The following is a 22,398-nucleotide window of genomic DNA, read 5'->3' on the forward strand; positions in this document are numbered from 1 at the left end:
TTGATGAGGCCCAATAAGAGGAATAATAAACATTTGTAGCATCCAACACTTTGGAGTAGATTTGAAATTTTTGGGCAAGGGAAAGAGATTTGGTGATCCAATAACCCAACTTCTTCTCAATCCGAGCTAGGACTGCATTCCACAACTCCATAGGTAGGGTAAACTTTAACAAACCCCCCTCTAGAAATAGATATAAAATATTGGTGAATCTTTCACTATTTTGAAAAACAAAATTATTTTTATCGACAAATCTCTCAATTTTTTATTTTTAATATTATTTACATTGGCGATTATTTTGAAATCATAATTTTTGAGTAGAAAATATCCATGAATCTCAATAATAATAGGAAGTTTGCTAATCATCATGGAATATTGCAAATCAAAATTGAACATGTTTTATCTCATGGAAATCATGAGGATAATTACATTATATTTTAAATCAATAGTGAAAATTAAATATTGGTGATATATCCCTAAAGTAACTAATAATTATAATAATTATGGGTGAATTAATTTTAATTTCTTTGATAATATATAATATTTAGGTGAATCAAATCTAATCATGTATCAAATATTGTGCCAAATCTTAAAGTTTAAATTTTTAAATAAAATAAATTATTGACCAATTTAAAACATTTTAGAACTAAATTTAATCAAAATGTGGCAATTTAGGTTGCATTAAAGCTAAAAAAATTAGCCAAAAATTACTACCAAAAAATTTGTAAAATTAACCAATTTACAAATATTAGCCACTAGAAAATACCTTGTCCTCAGGGGAGGCTTGAAAGGAAAAGGGGATGCTTAGAAAGAAAAAAAAAGTTCTTCATGTTGCACCCATTTCGATTCATATCATTGAATTCATTGAGGGTCTGGCAAGAAAGATTGTCTATAGCAAAGGGTCTTATTCTATTGAATAGCTAACCCTAAGGTGAGACATAAAGTATCCAATCATTGCAATGTGTTGACAATATTGTCTTCATCTTCAAGAAGGGTGAGGAAAGAATCATCTGCAAAATGGCCATTCATAAGCTATGTAGTGGAATTAGGGAGGGATATTCCATGCACAAGGCCCCAAGAAATAGCATTGGTGATCTAATATAACCAAACTATTCAGTAGCCAAAATGTAAAGAGAAGGCACCAAAGGACAACATTGACAAATATATTTGTAAAGCCCAAAAGCTTTAGATTTTCAGCCATTGATGGTAATAAAAGAAGAAGCATTCCCAAAAAGAATTTGAAATGATTGCAAAAAATTAGGACCAAACCCCAAGTCTTGAAGCATGCCCAAAATGAAAGTTCATTCAATCTAGCCATAGGCTTTAGCAAAGTCAATCTTAAGAAACAAGGCCTATTTTTTGGATTGACAAGCCCACTCCATAGCCTCCTAAACAAAAAAAATAGTATCCAAAATATATCTAGACTTGATGAAGCTAGTTTATTCAGGGTGAAAATTTTTTGGTAGCAGATGCTTGATTTTAAATGAGAGGGCCTTGTCAATGATCTTGTAAGAGAGGTTCAAAAAATTGATGGACCTCCAACTATATATGTCTTTCATATCCCTAGTTTTAGGTATTAACTTAATATTTCCCTCATTAATTATGCTACTTAAGAAATGAACATTATAAGCTTTAAGATAGACTTTATGTAGATCATGGCAAATATCATCCCATATGACCTTGAAAAATTCACAAGGGAAGTCCTCATTCCCAAGGGCTTTATCATCAGTGATGGAGAGGATATCCTCCTTAAAATTAGAAAGATTAAGTTTATGGTTACAAAAGGCATAATTCTCAAGGGAAATTTTGTTAGGAGTGACAACAACACAGGCTTGTAGAGATTGGTCACATGTAGTAGAAAGGACCCTGTGCAGTGAAAACCTTTTCATACTAGTACACAAAAGCCTGGAGGATATCAAGAAAATTAAAAAAAACCTATTGGTCCTCCCTAATGTGCTCTATTCCCATAGTAGAGTGGTGAGCCTGTAGAGCATTGAAAATTCCTTAAAAGCTTGATTATCAACATCCAACCAATGGAGGTAGGATTTGATTTGAGCTCCCCAAGGAGCATACCTAGCTAGAACTTGTTTCTGGTGATGAAGATTGGCAATCCAAACCTATAATTATGTATCAAATAGATTCATGGAAATATCTTTAGATGTCATATCAAGATCTTTTGTGGTGGCTTCATAAGATCCTCTATGGTACTTGGCCAGCTATCACCCATAAATGCAAATAAATCTCACAATATGACTAATGGCATCATTCCACCATTGAATCCACCCATATGAGGCATGGGGCCTAGGTTCAAGGTTCCAAACATAAAGAATCTGGGAAACTATGGGTATATGTGACAACAAGGAAATATTGAGATAAAACTGGGTTTTACAAGTAATGGGTTGGACTATGTGCCAGATAGTACAAAAGACAATGGGGAAATGATCTAACAATGTCACATTTGGTAAAGGGGTTATGGGTAGTTCACACTCTTGGGAAAAATTTAAAAAGGTCTAAGATGTAAGCATGTCCTAATCTAGTCTCTTAAACACCTTGTTAGATCCCACTCAAAAGATGGACCAAGTATGCCAAACCCCGTGAGATTGGTGATGGTTATCATTGGGATAAAAAAGCCCTAGCTTTTTATGGACATAGAACCAAGCTTCTCTTCTGCCAATTGACCATCAAAAATGAAAAATCCCTACCTTATCAGTAGCCAGCTCAACCATATTGAAGTCCCCACAAAAAGCCCAAGTGGTAGGTGGCAGATGATCTACCAACTAGCGCCACAAGTGTGAGCACTCAACCCCATTATTGGGAGAATAAACATTAACAATACCAAAATAATGATTCTAAAAAGACAATAAGATCCAAACAATTATTTGCATGGGGTCAAATGCATGCAAAATAATAGAAGAAAGTAAATGAGGAGAAAGAAGAGTGACTACACCACCTCAGCCAGCCTCATGATGTGAAGCAAACATGGTGAGCTATCTGGCCAAATAACGTGGCAAGCTGAATTGAGAAGAAACTTAGCAAATTTAACCTATTGAAGGAAAATAATATTAATATTACCAAGTTGATGCCCAGTATCATGAGTAGAGTATTATCTAGGGAGGTTTTTTAGCACCGCCACAATCCATGAGAGACAATTCATTGTAATACATCTTGGACGTTGTCCTTGTCCCCAAGAGAGGAGAACTTGTTATGCAAAAATATGGAGGAAATGAATGAGGGATAACCAAGAGAATTTTCCCACCATATATTTTCCCCATTATCAAAAACCTTGTCTCAACCTTCTAGGTTTCATTAACAATGAAGGGATTGTGACGAAATCATAAAATTTTCTTATGGTGCTTGAACCCCAATGGGACAAGACTCTAGGGTATGAATACACTCCACCCCTTAAGCACTAGGGTTGGAAATAGGCAGAGGCATGAGAAAAGGGACCAAAGAGACTAACGATGCTAGAATGTTGCTAGGTTGACCATTATTTTGAGTCAAAGAGCCTTCCTTGGCCATAGTAGATCATTTTCCCTTCTTCACAATAGTAGTCGATTCCTCCTTTTTCCTAGTTGGCGCTGATTTGGCTTCTAGGGCTAGCTAACGACTATGTTCCAAAAAGAGACAATCCATAATTTTGTGTTTCATAGACTAACATCTATGGCAAGTGTTTGGGAGATTTGAGTTAAGCAACAAACAGGTGAAGGTGGTACCAACTATCTAGATTTCCATAGATTTCTTGAGGTCCCTTGATAGCTTGATCTCAACATTAAACCTATGTTGAGGATGAGCATTAAAAAACTTGTCAGGTTCAATGTTGATCACCTTGTCAATAGTTTGTGCAATAGCTTTCAACAAAGACCAACATGGAATGGTAAGCCTTGGGAAATTAACCCAAAAGGGGACCTTGGGTTTGAGATCATCATAGATGGAAAAATCACAAGACTGTCTCTAAAAGACAAGCAACGAGGACCTAACAGACCAAGGGACTTGAAAAAACACATGCTCAGCTTGGATAGGGTTTCTAAAGAGAAAAAGAAAAAATCCCTTGGTAAGGTTTTTGACATACTCAAGGTGGACACCCTATGGTAACCAAACCTTGGAAACCCATTCTCATAGCATTATTTCAAAAGGAGTGTGACCCACAAATAATCTATCAAGGTTTTTTATTCTAGCCATGCACATGCGCTATCAAATTCTTTGACATTCAAAATAATATCAAGAGAGGAATTACCTCATGAAACACTTTGGGGAAGAACTTGAGTTGGCATTTGTTTGACGAAACCATTCTAGCTCCAAGACTAGCAACAACTACTAGGCCATAGAAGGTCAAGACCATTATAACCTAAAATAAATTGTGCAGTAAATGTCATCAGTTAAAAGGAAAGGATTTAGATAGAAGTCTTACAAACCATAGCAAAGTGAATTTTCTCTTTGGTTCAATCCATCAACCCTTATCAAACTTGTTTATGTTTTAAATTAAAGTGGTGTAGTTTTCCTAGTTGGGTCCTAGTTGTACTGCATTAGTGTACAGTTACAAACTAGGTCATGTGGTAGTTTACGCCTATATTTTTTGAAGTTTTTAATGGCTAGTTTGGGGGATCCCTTTCTCCCCATAGTCCAATGGTATTGATTGAATTTTCATCCTATGTTCGGGTGCTTTTTTCTCCATTTTCCTTCCTTCTTATCATAGATTGAATTGACTATACAATCTATGGTTTTCTTCACTCCTTTGGGTGCTAGGTTTTTTCTTATGCATCCAAGGATTTCTAGCCTACACCGGTGCATGTAGGGAACCTTATATCTTTCTCATATAGATATTCTTCTACTTAGTCCTTTTTAACTTTCTTTTTGTTAAATGGGATCTTGTGGGAGGAATTTTGTTGTTCCCCAATTTTGCATTCCACAAGTCCTCTATTATTTTACTTTGGTAGGTTAGCCTAGGAGATCACAAGTTAAAGGAAAAATTCTCTATGGATAATTCTAATGTTGGTTTCTTTTATTGGTTGATAGTTCTTAGCTTCTTTTGGGCTTGCATGATGTCCCTCTTGGTGTTTTCCATCTTCACTGTACAATTTTTGGGGTTTTTTCCCACCTTTGGTGTTGTGCCCTTTTGTACACAGGTTTCAATAGTCTTCAAGTTTTGTTTCATATCTTTTTCCTCTTATAATATTGGATGTCTTCTAGTTTCTTCCCTAGAAAACTCCATTTGAGGTGGAGCAAAACCCTATTGAGATGGGTTTTCTTCTCTTGGTTTTATTTTTGGTTGGCGCCATTTTGGTTCTAGTTTTCTTCTTTCTGATGGTTTATCCTATGAAGGTGGTTGACTACATGTGGAAAGAGGTCTATTGTGATGTTATTTTGTCTTCCAATAGTTTTTTATATGTCATTTCTCCTTTTTGGTTTAGAAGTGTGCAACTAACTATTTTAGGTTTTTAGTTGCCATTCTTAATGAGCAGTTTTTCAATTTTTTGGTCTAGGGTTCTTGCCTAAACCCCTTTATTTTTTAAATTTAAATGTTGTAGTTTTTGGGACCCATATCTCTAGATATTCATATCTTCGTTCAAATGCTTTTGAATACTTGGTTTTGTGAATTTCTTTTATGATTTCATTTAACTTTATGTTACTTTTTTTTAGGGTTTGAGTTATCTAATCCCACTTGAGAAAGATATTTTGTTCCCCACATGTATGTAAAATTGACTTTATAAAATTAATTTTAGAAAATTAATATTTATATGTTTAAGATTTACAAAAACCATACACATCCATTGGATTTTTTTGGATTTAGAATTAGTGTATAAAATTTAGTAAAATCTAGAACCATTATAATTTTATATTTGAACTAAAAAAGTAAAATTCATATGTACTATTTGAAATATTTTTCCAAGTATTTAATTTTTATTTTGTGAATTTACAAAGAATGTATTTTTATGTTTAAGATTTAAACACATTGGTCACGTTATTTTAATTTGTGATGAGATGTACAATTTTATAATAATTTATTGAGCTACATGTAAAATAATCATCAATTTTCAATTTATTTAATCAAAGAAACACTATTCAATTAGATTTTATCATTGTAAATAAAATATTTTCAATGTACAATTAAAAGAGCGATGTATAATATTTATTTATGTGTTGTTTGGAAATAATATAATAGCCATATCATAGTTGAAAAGAAAAATTACATAAATAATACATATTAAATATAGAAAAGATACAATTAGTATTTAGTTTTATTTAGAATCCAAATCCAATTATCGAATTATAACACAACACTTTACTACCATATTCATGTAATTTTTATAATCGAAGGTAATTTCTGAATTGTTAGATAGCTTGTTTACAATATAAATTGTTCCTATTTGATAAATATATTTTTTTTCTTATTTTCTTATCAAAGGTTTGGTTGTAGGCCAAACTAAGTGGTTTATTTGGAGTTGATTTGTAATATACTCTTGGCCAAAAATAATTTATAAACTATGGGATGGGCTAAAAAATGAGGCAAAGAAGTTTTTTTTTTTGAGAAAAGTCACAAAATATGAACCTTGAACATTGAAATATACTTAGCATCTTTATAGAGGTGGAAGAGGAAACCCCACTTTCACAAAGTATCCACTCAACAGTTAGCAAAATGTCAATTTAAAACTCTAGAGTTTTTTTTAACATCAAATATTCTTTGGGTTGTCACTATATAGAATGCCTCTCAGCATAATGAATTACACCTAGAGCCACCCTAGGGTAAAACCACCTCATATTATTGGGTCGGCCATCATCAAATTGGATAGAGGCACCTAAAACCCCTCTTAGCCAGAGGTAGAAAACTCCCAACAATTGCTCCTAAAAAATAGAATAAAGTATAAAAATACAACCCCTAATAAATGAAACCTTATAGTGCTTCATAAAGAAGGTGGTGCCATTTTTATAGGCTGAGTGAGAAGAGATAAGAAAAAATAGAGAGATACCAAGAGCTCTCTCAACATCTATGAAGCTAATCCTACTAAGAATGAAAAGGTTCAACTCATTAGTAGGGTACTTGACCCATGGTTAAGAATGACACCCTTGTCCAGAAAATAGGTACACATAAGGTAATGCTTAGAAAAATGAAAATCAACAAGCAACTGGGTGAAGCAAGGGTACCAAAAACTTAAATCCATAACCTCTTTCACAAAATAAATATAAAACATGTAGGAATAGTAGTCGATAGTTAACCCCCTCAAAAATATTAAGGTTTAATCTACCCTCCAAAAGAAAGATAGCCAAGTAACCCTACCTCCAAAGAGACTACAGCTCTCATATCAAGAGCCTCATAAAATTGAAGCAAAATGTCACTAAGGAGAACAATCGAGTCAATGACAAAAAGGGTTACCTCAAAGAACCACATGGGAACTAATCCTAGGAGAAGAGTATCACTCAAGAGAAATAATAGCTAATGAAAGAGAAGTTCCTTGAAGTATCATTAATCCACAAAATATCCCTTACATAACCAAAAGAAAGTCAATTCACAATTGATGAGGCCCCAAGACTGAGGGTCTTACAAGAGGGAGGGACCCATCACAACCAAACTAGATACCCTCCAACATGCAATAATACTCCACACATAAAGTGGCACAAGAAACTAGCTACAAATGCTTGTGTTGAGGACATCAAAACCCATTAGAAGCACAAAAAAAGATAAACCCCATGTATGAATTTTGTGGTAATAGGAGCTTAGTAGCATAAAGGAGACAAACTCTCCTCCCACTGCACCAAAGGCCATCAAATCCATAATGATGCTAGTAATAGGGGATCATACACAGCATCCCACAAAGCCCATCTAGATCTTCATCCTCTTTAGAGTCCACCTTCAAATCATTGTTGTCAGAAACCCTAGATTATTGCCCTACATTCATCATCATACACGTGTGTTAAAATATTTCAATTTAAATGGTACTTTTTCATTTTGATAATGATTTGAGCTTGTCTTATTTTTCTTCTCTAAAATTCCAGACTCAACCTATGTAAATACATTGTAAAATGGTTAGTAAACCTCTAATAATACCATTCTTGAGAGAAATAATCAAAATTTTATATATATCCACAATTTAGTTACCAAACCATGGAGGGGTAGAAAATGAAAGTCTTGAAGATAAATTATTGATGTGATATTATACATTTATCATGCTCTAGAAATGCAAAAATGGACTATTGATAAAAATGTAGATTTCTTCAATGGAAACAATTAATTCTTCATACTCAAAATAAACATTGTGAGTGATTTATCAAGCTATAGCACCCAACGGGAGTGGTGCTAGGGTTTCAAAAAACCACAATGGTAGCAAAGGGAAGGATAATGATGATGATGATGATAAGAAAAAATTCTTGAATCTCCCTTTTATGTTCTTGGAATATGTTGGGAAGATCAGTTTTTTCAGATCTATGATAGGGTTTTGGACTTTGGTTGTGTTGGGAAGATCTCTTATAGAGTTTTGGACTTTATTTGTCCTAAGTAGAGCTATGTCAGAGTTAGAGGTAAGGTTGGGGTTAGATTTATGGTAAGGATTAGGGTTAGGGTTAGGGTTAGGGTTAGCATAAGGTTTATGGTTAGGGATAGGGTTAGAGTAAGGGTTACAATTAGGGTTAGGGTTAGGTTTTAGGTTGGAGTTAGGGTTAGGGTTAAACTTATGGATAGAGTTAAGGATAGAGTTTGGGTTGGAGTTTGGGTCACATTTTGGGTTCAAGTTAAGGTTAGGTTAGATTAAGGGTTAGAGTTAAGTCTATGGTCAGAGTTTTTGGGTTAGATCTATTTTCATAATGTTAGTATCAATTATTCTTCAACATTTTATGTTTTAATTCTATATATGGTGTTTAATTTCTATAACTTTAATTTATTTATATTTTAAGGATATTATTATGTAAAATGTTACAACCAAGGGTAGACTTATAGGTAGGGGTAGAGTTAGGGTTAGGGTTGGATGTAGGATTACAGTTAGACTTAGGTTTAAAGTTAGAGTTAGAGTTAGAGTTAGAGTTGGGGTTAGGGTAGATTAAAATAAAAAACCCATGTCACCCTTTTATAATGCAAAAACCTAACAAAAATATTCATGTTCACCTTTAATGACATAAAACTAGTATTATTACTTCAAATTTGAAAATGAACTAAATTAATGAAATGTGTAGAAATTGATGATGTTTAGTATTATCATTTTTAATAATTATTTGGAATAAGAATTGATATATTTTCCTAATTTTTATAGATAAATTTTTAGTTTTTGATAAACGGTAAAAATTAGGGGTATAGCTCCCACCACAAAACTATATGGAAATAAACTTATTTTCTTTTGATCTCAGACTATGTTATAGATAACATATATAGCTAGAACAATCAAAAATAAAAATTGGCTTTAGACCTATATTTTCTCTTTTATAATGATTCAAATATAAACTTAGCTAAAATTGATAGTTTTCATCTCCCAACACATTTTTCAAAACAAATATATTCTAACCAGAGGAAAAATTATACATTGTGGAAGAAGACTCTCTCCTCTAAAATGTCATATAATTTTTAAATTTTTTGATATGATTCAATATTTTTTTCTTTCTAAAAATTGATATATTTTCAAGTGTTAAAATACACGGTTGTAGAATTTTTTAATTGCACTATACTATATCTAATTGAAACATGATAAACGCTATATGAGAATATTCTTGACTTTGAGCTCCATAAAATGGTGTTTATATGTTTTTTTTTTTTTAAATATCATAAAAAATAGTATGAGTTATTAAAACATCAGGAACTTTTGAAATAATTTTATTTTTTTATTAATTGGATACAATCTAGTATGAAACTTTCATTTAATAGACATTTCCAATTGGAAAAGTGTGAGACCATATATAACTTAGCTAGAAAAAATCTATCTAGATCATATGTTTGAACAAAATTGATTTTTAGATAGAAATACTCAAATTCAGTCATTCTGATAAGTTAGATTGAAAGGTGACATAGATTTGTACTTTTACCCTATAAGAGTTAGCCTAAGGGTTAGGTTTAGGGTTAGTGTTAGATTTAAGGTTTAAGAAACATGATTAGGGAAAGGGTTAGACTTTGAATTTTGGTTAGGGTTATAATTACACACATGATTGAGAGAAGGGTTAGGGTTAGGGTTACAATTAGAGTAAGGCTCAAACATGTAGTTGTTTAAGACTATAATTAGGGTTACAAGTAGCATCAAATTAGGGTTAGGGTTTTATATTATATGTACTATTGCAATTAATATTTATGTAACACATAGGAAAAGGTGATGGGGAATATAAATGATTGGAGTCAAACCCTATTGAGATGTGCTTTCTTTTATTGGTTTTATTTGTGGGTATTGTCATTTTTCTTCTAGATTTCTCCTTTATGAAGGTTTATCCTATGGATTTTCTTGAATTGATGTTGAAAGAGGTTTTTCCTCACACTATGTTGTCTTCCATTGGTTGTTTCTATCTACTTTTTTCCTTGTTAGTGTTAGAATTATTTAGAATAACTGAGAGGGGGGATGAATCAGTTATCCAAGGTCCAATGATGTCCAATACAACTTTTTCTACAAATCCTTAATGGCATATAACTAAAATTATTAGGCATGCAATTGAACAGTAAACAATCATGAAAAGTAAACATGCATCACACTATAACACTAAGGATTTGATAACCCAGAAACCCTCCAGGAATAAGAAGGTAAAACTAGAGTGGGGATGATACCCAAAAAATAACTGTAAAATTTATTTCAACCACTTATGATTGTTTACCCTATTAAAGGCCTACCCTGTTAAAGGCTACAACACATTGTTAAATGTGACCCTGTTAAAGGATTTAAGAACATTCAACTTAGAATGTCACCCTGTTAAAGGATTTACATAGAGCTATTAGGCTCACCCAAGTCCATGGGATTTACAGTCACCTTCTCAAAAGAATCTTTCATCCCTCTCTAAGCATCTCCTATCCTCCTCCTAGGGATCTCTTATCCTTCTCTTAGCAATCTCTTTTATCCTTCTCCTGAGGATCTCTTTATCCTTCTCCTGGGGATCTTCTATCCTTTTCCTGAGGCTTATCCACCTAGTTGTTAAGCTAACCTAGTAGTGTAGGATTTCAATATCTAATACAATGGTAAGAAAGTATTAGAGGGGTTTTGACCTGATATAGATTGCAACCCTAACTGTGCAAATTTTAGATCACTCTTCAGTCCCTTTCTTTTCTTGGCTTCTCTCCCTTGCAGTGCTGAGAGCTTGTTCACCCTTCAAGATCTGTCTCATTGAGTTCTTCCACTCGTTATGCCAATGCAATCTCTGGTCACTTGATCAACTCAGAGTCTTGATGCTCTATTCTTACTCCTCTGAGCTTCTTCACATGACCACACTTATGACCAACTCCCTCTCATGTATGTGCACTTGATCTCTAACCTATAACTCCTTATAAAGAAGTTCAGTGTTTCATTTCCTGCTCAAATCTTAATTTACTTTTGAGAAAATAGTATTATTTTCCCTCCAAATTATTTCTTCTAGAAACTTTATGATAAATCCATTAGCATTCACCTTGGATTGGTTTGCATGGGTTACATAGAATTCTATGACATCTACTCATCATCCATATCATCCAACTAATTCACAAAATTTGATGTAACAACCTTATTGCTACTAATCTGGTGAATCTTTGTCTTAACAAATAATGTAGCAACTCGACATTATTAGTTTACTGATTCTCGGCTCCTTCTCTGTTACTCGGCTTCTATTATTATTTTACTGTGTTGGGCACTTGTAGCATTTCTTCTTTGCTTGGCACTTGAGGACTTACTCAGCATCCATTATCTTTTTCTGCTACTCGACACCTGAAGGATTCTGTGTTTACTCAGCATTTGAATAATTACTCGGCTTACATTGAAGTTGAACTTGCTCAGCTTCAACTAAGAATCTATTCGGCTCTAACTAGCTTGCTCGGCTCTCTCTAATGAACTTAGTTAATTACATCTTTGATGTGTCTTAGTGTGTCCATCCTCTTAGAGTATGTCATCAATACAATATTTCATCAATGGCTTAGCTAATATGTATACTTCATTACATCATCATAACTTCAACCTTTCTCTAGGTACTCTACTTACATCTTATTGATTGCCACCTCCTTGTCAATCAACCAATTAATAGTATTTGGATCACTAAAGCAATTTTCATTCCTACAAGTAGCAAATTTTACATCAATGACAAAACAATGATTGAAACATTCTTTATCAGTTCCATTATCCTTTATTCATGATCTTTTCAATCATTTCCAACAATCTCCCTCTTTGGCATTGATGGCAAACCAGACTGATCAAATGATTAAGCTGATCAACTTAGTTACCACCAAAATATGAATCCTTTGTTTTGCTTCTCCCTCTGGACTGTTGCATCCTTACTCTGTATTCCTAATCCTTCATATATATCTTCATATATATCTCCCTCTTACTTTGTATTGATCAGTTTCTCATATATCTCCCTCTTTGACATAAATTCCCAAGATGTAGCATCTTCAACATGCTAAATGTAAGCTTTGCATTTTCATGTTTTTTCTTTCTGTCACCATGCTTGTGACTGATCTGGAGTTTCTGCTCCTATTGTCATCCTCTACATCATTCTTCTGATATTTCAATGATCTACTCCTATTGATGCAGGGCAATTTCTGTGTTCCTTTAGACTGCTTGAGTTAGAGACATTACCCCCAACTTGCCTCTAAGATATTCATATGCATCCTTGGGCAATGGTTTGGTGAAGATATCTGCAGTTTGTTCCTTTGTGTGAATGTACATCATCTTCACTTGTTTGTCTTCCACCAATTCTCTAACATAATGATTTGATTTCACTATGCTTGGTTTTTGCATGCGTTACTAGATTCTTGGATATGTTTATAGCACTTGTATTATCACAATACAGTATCACAGGTTCGATTACCTCTTCTTTCATTCCTTTCAATAGATGTTTGAGCCATACAATGTTTGTGCAATTGACTGCTGCTGCCACATATTCTGCTTCTACAGTGGACTGAGATGTGCATGTTTGTTTCTTACTAGTCCAAGTAACTAGCCTTTTTCCTAAGAATAATGCTCCTCCACTTATGCTTTTCCTGTCATCAATGTTTCTTCCTCAATCTGCGTCTATGTATGCATTGAGCTCAAACTTCTCATTCTTTTTGTAATATAGGCCAAAATCATCAATTCCTTTGAGATACTTCATTATCCTCTTTACTTCCATGAGATGATTTTCTCTAGGATTAGCAGAGAATCTAGCCACTATTCCCACTGCTAGTGTTGTGTCTGGTCTGCTATGTAAAACATATTGTAGTTTTCCAATAATGGATCTATACATTGTTTGATTGACTTTAGCAGATTCATCATTTTTGGATAGCTCGTGTCATGTTGCCATTGGTGTGCTGACTGGTTTGGAGTCTTCCAATCCAAATTTTGCGAGTATTTCCTTGATGTACTTAGATTGTGTCACAAATATACAATGTTTTAGTTGATGTACTTGCAATCCTACAAAGAATTTGATTTCTCCAAACATAGACATTTCAAACTCATGTTTCATTTTGTTAGCAAAACTTTTGCAAAGTACTTCCTTTCCACCAAAAACTATATCATCCACAAATATTTCAGATACAAGAATATCCTTACCTTCTTCTAATTTGATGTACATGTTGTTGTTGTCATCAGTTCTTTAAAATCTTGTTTGCACTAGATACTTGTGAAGTCTCTCATACCAAGCTCTAGGGGATTGCTTTAATCCATATAGAGCCTTATGCAATTTACATACCTTATTGTTCTTTTCATCAACAAAACCTTCTAGTTGCTCTATGTAGACTTCCTCTTCAAGTATACCATTCAAAAATGTGGACTTAACATCCATTTGATAGACTTTAAATCCTTTGAAGGCTGCATATGCAGTAAGGTCCTCACACCTTCCATTCTGGCAACTAGAGAAAATGTTTCTCTATGATCTAGTCCTTCTTCTTGTGCATACCCTTTGCAAACTAGTCTTTCCTTGTTCCTTGTGATTTCACCATTTTCATCTAACTTGTTTCTAAACACCCATTTGGTTCCAATCACATTCTTGTCAGCTATTCTTGAGACTAAGGTCCATGTCTTGTTCTTCTCAATTTGTTCTATTTCTTCTTTCATAGCATTGTACCAGTCATCATCTGTTATGGCTTCACTTACTATTTTTTCTTCCATTTTTCTGAGTAGAAATGTTTCACTTCTGAGTCTATTCCTTGTCATTGGTCGTGCCTCTTTGTTTCCAATAATTTGATCTATAGGATGATGTCTTTTCACATACTTTGCCAATGTAGGTTCTTTCCTTGTTTGCATGTTGTCTCTTTCAAAATCTAAATCCTCATGTATATTTTCATTAGGTATTTGTTCATTTTCTTCATGTTGGCTATTCTTAGAGTCTGAATGAACATTTTCTGTATTCTACAGCTCAGCTTCTGAATGTGTCTGATGTTCAGCATTCACTTTCTGTGACTCGGCAGATGCTGGATTTTGTTGTTGATTGTCATTTTGAGATGCAACTTCATTATTTGGTATACCTTCATAAAATTATACAAAGGTCTTGTATTCTTCTACTTTTTTGGTGTTTTCAACACTTTGAACTTTTGTAAGCTCATCAAACTTCACATTTTTACTTTCTACTACTTTGTTAGTGTTAACATTCAAGCACTTATAAGCTTTGCTTCTAGTAGAATAACCAAGAAATGTGCCTTCCTCACTTTTTGCATCAAACTTTCCGTTTCTAGACTGTTTATATATATATAGCATTTGCATCCAAATATTTTGAAATATTTTACATTAGGAGAATGCCCATACCATAATTCAAAAGGTGTTGCATTTGTACCTTTCTTGACTTGAACTCTGTTGAGTGTGTAGACTGCAGTGCTTACAGCTTCTCTCCAGTACTTGAGTGCAACATTTTTCTCCATCATTAAGGTCCTGGCACAATCAATAACTGATCTATTCCTTCTCTCTACTATACCATTATGAGGTGGAGTTCTAGGTGCTGATGTTTTCCTTTTAATTCCTCTTTTATTGCATAACTCTTCAAATTCTCTTGATGTGAATTCACCACCTCTATCAAATATGAGACATTTTAGGCTCTTTCTAGTCTCTTTCTCTACTTTGGCCAAATACCATTTGAACATTTGAAATGTATCTAATTTTTCTTTTAGGAACATGACTGTCATCATCCTTGAATAGTCATCTACAAATAGCATTATGTATATGTCATCTTTGTAGCTTTGTACTTCAATAGGACCACACAAGTTAGTATGAACTAGCTCTAATACTTTATTAGAAGTATAAGTCTTGCTTTTGAAAGTTGACTTGGTCATCTTACCTAGTTGGAATTGTTTGTACATGATGTTATTAGGTTTCTTTAACTTTGATAGTTCTTTGACTTTCTTCATCTTTCTGATGCTTATAAGATTGTCAAAATTTACATGACATAGCCTCTTGTGCCACAACCATACATCATCAGTTTAAACAATGAGACAAGAAGCATCTTCCATGTCTAGGTAAAACAAATTACTCTTAGTCTGATCACCTTTTCTTATTAGACTTCCTTGAGAATCATAAATCTTAGCAACTCTTTTTTCAAATTCAACCTTACATCCTATGTTGCCTAACTGTGAGAGACTTAACAAGTTATAATTCAGGCCTTCAACATAGTATGCATTATCACATGATATCTTTTCAGTAAGCTTGATACTACCTTTCCCTTTAATCTGACATTGTACATTGTTACCAAATCTAACACTATTTCCTTCATATTGAGTAAAGGTAATGAACTTACTTTTGTCTCTAGTCATGTGATGAGAGCATCCACTATCTATGATCCATCTATCATTTTTGTTCATGTAGGTTACCAAGGTAGTTGCTTTATCTTCTTCTAATTCATCTTTCATAGCCACATAGACTACTTCATCATCATTCTCGTCAGAGTCTTCTTCAACAATGTAGCATATTTTGCCTTTACCTCTGTAGTCTTTGTTGTCCTCTTTCTTGTTCTTGAAGTTTCCTCCATCCTTGAAGTTTTTCTTTTGTGTGCATCTAGCTACAATGTGACCAACTTCATTACAATTAAAACAAATGATTGGCAGCTTACCTTTGAATTTCCCTCTTCCTCTATGAAATCTTCTTGCTAGTAATACCTCCAATTGGTCTACATCATCTTCATCAGCGTTGTTGTCACTAGATACATACTTTCCTTTTCCATTCTTTTTCTTTGTTTGCACCTCATCGTTGTCTTTTATCGTCATCTTGGCTTTGAATGCAGATTCAAAGTTTTGTGGCTTGTAGTTGTCAAAGTTGGATAGCTCAAAGGTAGTGGGTCTTCCAATTATTCCTTCAAATGTCACTGAGTTGCTTGGCACACACCTTAGCTCTTGGATGGTTGATACTCTTATAGCATAGATAGGAAGCAAAGTTCTCAAGTATTTGCTACATATTGTTTCTTCTGCTAACTATCCTCCTAGGCTTCTTATGGCACTTACTACTTCCTTCATCCTTGCACCATATTGAGTAGCATTCTCTCCTTCTTCCATTTTCATAGCATCAAATTTTCCTCTTAGGCTTTCTCTTTTGGCTCTCTTGACATTGTCATCTCCTCCATAGATTCTTGATAATGTATTCCACATCTGATGTGAAGTATTACATCCTTTGATGTCGTCATACTTGGCATAGCTTAGTGCTGAAGCAATATCTAACATTGCTTGATCGTGCTCCTTCTTCTTGCTCATATCATCTGTAGTGAGGGGTCCTGTAGGGTCTACATGGTCAACTATGACTGAGTTCTATGCATAGTCACTTGTTGATTAGAGGTGTAGCTTCATCAAACTTTTCAATGCAACAAAGTTGTCTTTGTTTAGCTTGGGAACTTCTCTCTTGGACATCTTGATCTTCCTACTGCTAGTACCTTGAAACAAATCAGAAATCCGCTTTGATACCAATTGTTAGAATTATTTAGAATAACTAAGAGAGGGGGTGAATTAGTTATCCAAGGTCCAATGATCTCCAATACAAATTTTTCTACAAATCCTTAATGGCACATAACTGAAATGATCAGGCATGCAATTGAATAGTAAACAATCATGAAAAGTAAACATGCATCACACCATAACACTAAAGATTTGATAACCCAGAAACCCTCCAGGAATAAGAAGGTAAAACTGGAGTGGGGATGATACCCACAAAATAACTATGCAATTGATTTCAACCACTTCTGATGGTCTGCCCTGTTAAAGGCTACAACACATTATTAAATGTGACCCTTTTAAAGGATTTAAGAACATTCAACTTAGAATGTCACCCTATTAAAGGATTTACATAGAGTTGTTAGGCTCACCCAAGTCCATGGGATTTACAGTCACCTTCTCAAAAGAATCTTTCATCCCTCTCTAAGGATCTCCTATCCTCCTCCTAAGGATCTCTTATCCTTCTCCTAAGGATCTCTTTAATCCTTCTCTTGAGGATCTCTTTATCATTCTCCTAAGGATCTTCTATCCTTTTCCTGAGGCTTATCCACCTAGTTGTTAAGCTAACCTAGTAGTGTAGGATTTCAATATCTAATACAATGGTAAGAAAGTATTAGAGGGGTTTTGACCTGATACAGAATGCAACCCTAACTGTGAAAATTTTAGATCACTCTTCAGTCCCTTTCTTTGCTTGGCTTCTCTCCCTTGCAATGCTGACAGCTTGTTCACCCTTCAAGATCTATCTCCTTGAGTTCTTCCACTCGTTATGCCAATGCAATCTCTGGTCTTTTGATCAACTCAAAGTCTTGATGCTCTGTTCTTACTCCTCTTGGGTTCTTCGCATGACCACACTTATGACCAACTCCCTCTCATGCATGTGCACTTGATCTCTGACCTGTAACTCCTTATAAAGAAGTTCAGTGTTTCATTTCCCACTCAAATCTTAATTTACTTTTGAGAAAACGGTTATTTTTTCCCTCCAAATTGTTTCTTCTAGAAACTTCATGATAAATCCATTAGCATTTTCCTTGGATTGGTTTGCATGGATTACATAGAATTCGGTGACATCTACTCATCATCCATATCATCCAACTAATTCAAAAAATTCAATGTAACAACCTTATCGCTGCTAATCTAGCGAATCTTTTTCTTAACAAATAATGTAGTAACTCGGCATTATTGGTTTACTGATGCTCAGCTCCTTCTCTGTTACTCAGCTTCTATTGTTATTTTACTGGCGCTCAGCACCTATAGCATTTCTGCTTTGCTTGGCACTTGAGGACTTACTCGGCATCCATTATCTTTTTCTTCTACTCAACACCTGAAGGATTCTGTGTTTGCTTGGCATTTGAATAATTACTCGGCTTACATTGAAGTTAAACTTGTTCAACTTCAACTGAGAATTTGTTTGGCTCTAACTAGCTTGCTCAGCTCTCTCTAATGAACTTAGTTAATCCTTACATCTTTGATGTGTCTTAGTGTGTCCATCCTCTTAGAGTATGTCATCAATACACTATTTCATCAATGGCTTAGCGGATCCTTATACTTCATTACATCATCATAACTTCAACCTTTCCCTAGGTACTCTAGTTACATCTTATTGATTGCCACCTCCTTGTCAATCAACCAATTAATAGTATTTGGATCACTAAATCAATTGTCATTCCTGCAAGTATAAAATTTGACATCAATGATAAAACAATGATTGAAACATTCTTTATCAATTCCATTATCCTTCATTCATGACCTTTTCAATCATTTCCAACAGTTAGTTCAAAAGGGTGGATCTAACTCTTTTAGGTTGTTGGTTGTCTTTCTTAACCAATAGTTCTTCTTCTCATTTCTTGTCATTAAATCCTCTAAATAAAGTGGTTCTCTCAATTTTGTAGTCTAGGAGACCTTCTTAAACCCCTTTATTTTTGAAATTTAAATGTTGTAGTTTTCCTAGCTAGGTCCTAGCTATCTTGCATTGGTGTGAGGTTATAGATTCGTTCGTGTGGTAGTTTATGATGCCCTATATTTGGTGAAAATTATAATGATGGTTTTTGGGGGCTCCATTTCTCCCTGTAGTCCAATGATATTGATGGAATTTTCTTCCAATGTTTGGGTGCTCCTTGATCTACTTTTCTTCCTTCTTATTATAGATTGAATTGGTTAAGCAATCTATGGCATTCTTCATTACTTTGGGTGTTAGGTTTCTTCTTAGGAATCCAATAGATTTCTAGCCTACACCGGTGAAAGTAGGTAACTTTCTAACTTTCACATATAGATATTCTTCTACTAAGTCCTTTTTAACCTCCTTTTTTCTTAAATGGGGTCTTGTGGGAGGGATTTTGGTGTTCTACAAGTCCTTTGTTATTTTACTTTGGTAAGTTGGCCTAGGAGATCACTGGTTAGAGGACATATCATCTATGGATACTTCTAATGTTGGTTTCTCTTTCATTGGTTGATAGTTTTTAGCTGCTTTTGGGCTTGCATGATTTCCCTTTGGATGTTTTCTATCTTCACCCTACATTTTTTGGGGTTTTCCACCACCTTTGGTTTTGTACCCTTTTCTACATGGGTTTCAATAGTATTCAAGTTTTTTTTGGTATCTTTTCCTTCTTATGATATGGGCTCTATTGTAGTTTCTTCCCTATACAACACCATTTGAGGTGAAGTCAAACCCTATAAAGATGGGTTTTCTTTTGTTGGTTTTATTTGGCTAGTGTCATTTTGCTTCTAGTTTTCTCCTTTATGATGGTTTATACTATGGAGGTTGTTGACTACATGTGGAAAGAGGTCTATGGTGATACAATGTTGTCTTCCAGTTATTTCTATCTCCTTTTCTCCTTTTTGGTTGAGAAGGGTGGATTGAACTATTTTAGGTTTTTGATTGCCTTTCATAATTAGCAATTTCTCAAGTTTTTTCTCTAGGGTTCTTGCCTAAACCCCTTTATTTTTAAAATTGAAATGTTTTAGTTTTTGGGAACTCGGTCTCTATATAGTTGTAGCTTCATTCAAATTATTTTGAATTCTTGGTTTTTGTGAATTTCTTTACTCATTTCATTTAACATTGTGTTACTTTTTTAGGGTTTGAGTTATCTAATCCTACTTGAGAAAGATGATTTTTTGTCCTAGTTGACATAATAAATTTAATTTTAGAAACATTATATTTATATGTTTAAGATTTCCAAAAATCATACACAACCACTAGATTTATTTGGATTTAGAATTAGTGTGCTTTTATTTTTAAAATTTAGAACCATTACATTTTATATTTGAAGTAAAAGTAAAAATTCTATGTACTATTTGAAATATATGTCCAAGCATTTAATTTCTATTTTGTTTATTTACAAATAATGCATTTTTTTGTTTAAGATTTATAAATATTGGTCACATTATTGTATTTTCCAGAGGCAATATACTATTGCATTCAGTTTCACAATTAGTTTCCACCAAGCACAAAATATTATTTTTTATAAATGACATATTTTTATATTTTAATATCTATTTGTATAATTTATATATTATAAACAAATATGTATGTTGAACATGATTGGTTGAATTTATTTAGTGTTATAGGACACCTTTTTACAGATCTATTTCCATATAACATTTTTTTAGACAAGATTTCTGGAATGCACATTACAAAACAAATATTAATAGTAGTTTTCAATAGTATGTAACTTATAGATTTAAATGTTAAAATTAAATACATAAGATTCAAAAACTGTTGATTTTTATTTTTAATATATTTTTAGGTCCTCATCTTATTAGTACTTGCTAGTAGGCCAAGTATATTGTGACACTTTTTGGATTACTCATGTTAAATAGCTATTAAATGTACTCTCCTCTACCAATTAAAATTCATTGTATTTAATGTTTTTTTATAAGTATTATGTTTCTTTAAAACTACATGTCAATTTTTAACTAGATATTATTTTTTGAGATTTTGATTGGATGAATGATTTGGACTCTTATATGTGGATTTGGGAATTCATAAGCTATGACTTTTAAAAAACAATATTTAAATAACTTTCTTCTATCTCTAATTTTAGCAAATTTCTTCACCCATATTATAGGGCCTTATTTTGTCTCTAAAAAGTACATTAAAATTCTATTTTTAGGCTTTAGTTGTTCTGCACGTAGATTTTTACAATCATTTTTATATAGATAATTATTGGAACAATACATTATAATACTATAATTAACAAGTGCCACATAGTAGCATGTACTTGTCGTATTAGTAAATTGTAAAATAAATAGTAAGATAAGATTGATAATAGAAGCATATTATGTAATACAAATAGAAAAGTGAGACTAATAATAGAAGCAAATTATTTACTATTAATAGACATTGCACATTAAGGAAGACATAACCAAGGTTAAATTAATTGTATAAATAGAATTATATTGTAACCTAATTTCATGAATTTAAATAATTTTAATTCTTTTTAAAATAAATAAATTTATGCTCCACTTTGACCTATAATAATAACATTGAGATTGAATATGCTTCTAATTTTGATAACATTAGCTTACAACAATATCTAAATAAATATATTTTAAAGTCTTAATATTGAAAGTTATAATTAGTTATGTATATTTATATTTATATTATAAATTCTAATACTTTTAATATTAACCAATGTTAAAAATTAAAGATATAATCATGTTAGTATTTAAATACATTATAATATTTGTTATTGTATTTTCCGTAGGCTAAAATACTATTGTAATCACTCAAGCTAGTGATTAATCTTTTCAATTTCTACCAATTAGATAAAAATATTTTTATTTTATATTTAAAGTTCTAGAATTTGTAATGCTTATATGTGAGAATTTTAATTTTTAAAATTGCTAAAATTATTTTTCTTTCACTTGATTGGTTCATATAATTTCAGTCTTATATGAGTAGATTTGAAGGAAGTACTACCCGAGTTATGAGGATCATAAGAAAATGAAATAACAATAAATATCTAATGATTTTTCAAACTTAAATACTTATTATCACTTTTCAAAACATTTGAAAATATGTGTATATTTAAATTCATAATTTGAATATTTATTGTAACGTGTTAAATATTATTTTTATGTCTTTATTCATTTTCTTAGACAATCTAGAACCTTATCCCTATAAAGCTAAGTAAGAATTAGATGAAGCATTAAAATTATATATAAATGTATTCATACAACATACAATTTGTTAATATTTTTCAAATGTTGATAGTATATTTATTTAGCAATATATAAATTTATTTTTTAGGAATCAATTTTTGAATAAATTTCATCATTTTAGTTAAAATTATCTATTTGTTAGTATATCCGCTCTTTTATAAAGCTCACTACTCATCACTACCCACTTGTATGAAGTTTTATAAAAGTGTCATCAATATCAATATTTA

At 32.8% G+C, this 22,398-nt stretch overlaps 1 long non-coding RNA gene across 1 annotated transcript in view; it reads left to right on the top strand.

The window, feature by feature from the left end:
* Positions 1-22,398, top strand: part of LOC149542026 (uncharacterized) — a 269,466-nt gene that overhangs the window by 174,681 nt on the left and 72,387 nt on the right. The window lies entirely within an intron of this gene.

Source organism: Cupressus sempervirens, chromosome 8 (assembly GCF_028749045.1).
Source record: "Cupressus sempervirens isolate cs-2001-9-10 chromosome 8, ASM2874904v1, whole genome shotgun sequence".
Taxonomy (NCBI): Eukaryota; Viridiplantae; Streptophyta; class Pinopsida; order Cupressales; family Cupressaceae; genus Cupressus; species Cupressus sempervirens.